General features: G+C 32.5%; 1 protein-coding gene across 1 annotated transcript in view; it reads right to left on the bottom strand.

Moving 5' to 3' along the window:
- tgo (Aryl hydrocarbon receptor nuclear translocator homolog tgo) overlaps window positions 1–5000 on the bottom strand; it is a gene marked incomplete in the record, with an annotated part of 397786 nt that overhangs the window by 45990 nt on the left and 346796 nt on the right.

The following is a 5000-nucleotide window of genomic DNA, read 5'->3' as shown; positions in this document are numbered from 1 at the left end:
CTTTTGTTGCGTACGTATGAATATATAATTACTATCAAAACTAACGTTCATAAAAAAATTAAAATGTACATTACATTTAGAATGACCTAACGCTATCGGATAACACTTTTAATCACATGTATACCTTAAATTACACATCTAAAGTATGAGTTAAGCACATTAGTATTATTAATGACCAAGGGTATATGAATAGAATTCATCTTCTGCACAAGCGTGTCCCCCTAATTGACTGAACATCATTATTTCTTCATTTTATGACACCAGGTAAGCAGAGCCACACAGGGCGAGAACGAGAAGTTTTCTCAAAACATATTAAGAGCATTAAACATTAAAAGGGTAAAACCACATTCAGGGAGGAATAAACAAAACGTAGCTTACAAACAAGAATACTCCCACCTTAAATTCAATGGTTCATACTACAAACAAATGCATTCATAAGAAGAGGAAGAGACCCACGACACAACATCTCAACAATCTCATGCAATGTCGCCTCTGAATCAATGCAGGTTCATTTCCATCCTACCAACTACTTCTAAGACAACAAAACATGCACCATCACCATTTTCAGTTTCATATTTTTTGGCGGATTTGGATATGTCATTTCGCCATGCACCGCAGGATAAAAAAAAAAGGGAACGACGTTTCCATAAGACTAACCTTTATCATCCGATATTGCATGCACCTACTGTACACCTTCACCTTTTGAACTACTGCCTTCACCGTCGGCATTAACCATATCGAGACCAAATACACCCGTCTACTACATGAAGTTAGAATCTTCAATGTAGGTTGTATGAGAGCGAGATAATACACCAACTATTACTCTACGTGACGAGCAGATTCTTCAATACAGGTAGGGCTGAGATACATACAGGGAACACACCCATTTGCATAATTTTCTATGTGAGTTATGAGAGGGAAAGATAGACAGAGTCAAGGAATATAATATTGGTAGAATCCTACATACAGGGAGAAAGAGAAAGGCTACACCTATGTATTAAATTGGTAAAATCTCGATGAAGGCAGAAAAAGTGAGCAGACGGTCTATCCATTGGGAATTTTCCACTAATATTTTCGAAAGATTTTATCTTTATGGAATCCTTCCATTTAATAATTTAATAAATGAATATGAAATTTGAGTGCATTAATGGTTAATACCAAATAAAAAAAGATTACTGCTGCGGCATGAATTTAATTCTACCGAGAATTTAGGGAAAACTTATCATTAAAATTTATCATTGTGCATAAGGTGACTTGCGCAAAAAAAAAAATAAAAAACACCCACATAGATGAGACCTCTAATAAAGTCGGTAAAAATAAAAATATCTAGTTTATAAATCAAATATATTTCCAGAATGCCTTCCATAATTGATTCTAAAAGAATATCTAACTCCATTTACAAAAATATACATCGTTTCATACAAATACAAAATGTACAAAAAATTAATGTTCTACTTGACGCGTTATCAAACCCCGACAACCCTTACATTTAATAAAAATCTCAGGTCATGAAACAATTACAAAAACGAGCTTGAAAATTCAAAATAAAACTCTTCATCTCTATATCAACGGAAGTCCATATATATGGTACGCAGGTTTTCTTTAATCTCATGACGAAGCTGGGTTCCACACTACTTAGCCCAGTCTACAAGACTAACAAATCCTCCTTCAAGGATATTTTATCAATGAAATGATAATAAACAAAATATAATATATTCTATCGTGCATTAGGAAACACCAATAACAGCTATACACATTCATCAACAAAGTCATGCAAACAAAAACTCAAATAAATAGACAATGGGAATCACAAAACACACAAACCCCAAAGACATTTTTTTCCCAAAAGCGATCTTAAGAAATGCATAGACACAGAAGAGCGCCCCCCTCCCCCTTTTGTGGATTATAACATCCAGGAATTGGACTAGACAGTACTGAGAAATGGATCATAAGATCTGGGTCCAGGAATTGGGATAGGTGAGAAATGGATCATAAGATTAGGGGGGGGGGAGGAATGGCTTATAGAAGGAGTGGGGAGACCTTAAATTACAGGTAAATCAACATAAAGAGAAGAACACACCTGCGTTCGACCTCGCAGTGGTTCTCCCTGGTGGGGAAGAGACAAAAAAACAAACACAACATTACTATTATACAGTGATTTTTAATCTCCCCTTAAATTTATCACCAAATTTATCATTACAAAATAATAAAAAGAATAGTAATATTCAACCAAATTGAAAAAAAAAGCCTACAGTTATTGATCAATGATAAGGTCATGTCTAAAGTTTGTTTGCCTTGAGGCTTTAAAACAAGATTCACTCAATGTCCAACTCTGGACAGTTTAGAACAAGTTTTTCACTTCATAAATAATATCATACCAAGACAAATGTCGGTACCCTGTGCTTTCATCATTCCACATATTTTATGAATCAAACGTTGCTTAATCTAAAAAAGAACAGAAGGAAAATGTTCTAGAAAAAAAAATATGTAGACAATTCTCAAATTAAAAAAAAAAAAAAAAAAAAAAAACACAGAAAAGAAAATCTGGAGTAGAAAGTTGCCTTGTCTTTCAATAATCCTTTCTTATTTTCCTTCAATGACAAGTTCCAACAACAAATCTCAATAAAAATAGCCCCTACTCTTTAATCGACGTGAGCAAAAACAAATTGTAATCATTCTTCAATTCATTCAAAACTCGCGACTCCACAATACTTCTAAGGATTCAACACTTCTCAAGAAATTGCATTACATATTTAATAATTATCAACATTATCAGTTTAATACGACTTAACTAGAACGTGCAATTTTCAACGTGTAATAATACTCTGTATGGCGCAGTGGACAGTAATCCGTTGATCAACAACAATACATTCACCATTTACAGACTAAACAGATATGTATGTGCCCCTTTGAAAGTTAAGCAACACAAAATGAGCACAAAAAGTACGCTACGTTTGTGGTAATTTTTCCGTAAGTAGCAAATACTTCAACTCAAAATAAGCATGCACGCAATGTCTCCGCAACTTAAGTGTCGAAATTGCTTCCCAAACACAATACCAAGGACCAGTCCTTTCAATTTTGTGCAGTTATTGTACACACCAATTATAGATTGTATTAAAGTATTAGTCGCAATCTCTCACGAAATGGATGGACGGATTCAAAGAATTTGTAATAGAAAATTCGATGGTCACGTCACTTTCAAAATACAACATAAATTTGTATTCGTATTTCTACCTTTAAACCAGTTAACCACTTTTCTTATTACTTTATGGCAAGATATTAAAACCGCCTTTTACGATATCAAACTTAGGGAGCTAAATAAAATTAAAAAACTATAATTACTAGACATTAAATAACATAAATTAAATGAAAGTCACCATAAATCTATACTTATTCATACAATTTTAAAAAGAAAACAAATCCACTCACAATTCGAGGACATAATTGTTAATGAGATATTCATGAAAAGAGGGAGAGAGAAAAAAAAACCATCACGATCGATCACTTACGCAAAATTACGCTCTACGTGATGAGGTGCTTCAAGGGTGAATCTTTTAGAGAGAAGTCCTACAATTTTCTTTTCATAAAGGAAAATCGCAGGGTACGAATTTAATTAGAATGTACTGTATTATGAAATTATTATTCATTGACAACTATGCCTTGAACAACATTTATTCCAATTACATTGTTAGTGACAGATGACATAAAGGACTGTCACATCAAAATAAGTTTACACAAACGTAAGATATTTACAAGAAAATTATATACAATATATATATATATATATATATATATATATATATATATATACATATATATACACATGTATATATATATATATATATATATATATATATATATATATATATATATTGCAATATAGTCCGCTAAACATTTGGAAATATGCACTACCGATTCTCATAAAACACTTCGCAAATGAACAGTACATCGTATGTTATTCAACATAAAAATACATACAAGCTAACGAACGAGTCTGTTTGTACACTATAAAAAACTTCACCTCCCATTAAAACAACGTTGAAATAACAAGCTGGTAAAGATTAAAACCTTGCTTCTGCGGGTCATGTCATATATCTCATAAACTTACAAAAGATAAAATTGATGAAGAAAATGTATTTGTATTCACGTAAAGGACCATCCTTAATCGTCCGCAGAATCATTCCACTTGCCAAGATAATGATCCTTCGGCAAAATGAATTTCATGCACGCACAATAAGCATGAAATTTTGATCATGTACAACAGCAACATTTACCGAACACGGCTTTTAATTCGTCGGTGGGGCGCACGTGTTTGTGTCAGACCTCCTTGGAATGAAGACATAATGGTCCTAAATAGCTTGTAGATGAAGTTAATATGCCAATTTAAGCTTATTTTTTGCATTCCTTTTTGAAGCAGCACACTGGGTTACGCTATAATTTCATGCTTGCCAACAGCGAAAGTATCTATAAATCACGGATTTAAAAGACGCTGTATAATCGCGCATCTTCAACGTTTGCGGTTTCGCAAACAATTATATTAAATCCCCAGATATTATAAAAACGTCTAGTTGACATATTAACAGAGGAAACAAATGTACATGCAAAACAGTGAGTTTTTCAATGTTCCTTGAGACAGGAAGGTTTCATAGATATAAATTTTAATAAAAAGTAAATACCATCATCATAATGTGACAAAGAACTATTCCGTACAGAAAAAAATACATTTTTTTTTTCGTTTTCTGAGAAATATAAGGGGTAACAAAAAATGTATGCAAAGGTTGAACAATAATGAACGAAAAAAAAAATCATATTTGTGCCACGGGAGAAGTCTACCAAAAATATTTATGACAGAAAATTATACGATTTGGGGAACTTTAAGAAGAAAATTGTTTTAATAAAGAATTAGGAAAACTTTAACCAGTATCATTAAATAATCATGATCCGGGTAAACCAATGAATTTCGTGATAGTTAAATTTTCGCTTTGATAAAAATGCAATTA

The sequence above is a fragment of the Palaemon carinicauda genome, chromosome 33, assembly GCF_036898095.1.
Source record: "Palaemon carinicauda isolate YSFRI2023 chromosome 33, ASM3689809v2, whole genome shotgun sequence".
Classification (NCBI taxonomy): Eukaryota; Metazoa; Arthropoda; class Malacostraca; order Decapoda; family Palaemonidae; genus Palaemon; species Palaemon carinicauda.
The sequence above is the reverse complement of the archived record's forward strand: the minus strand, read 5'-3'. Positions and strand labels throughout refer to the sequence as shown.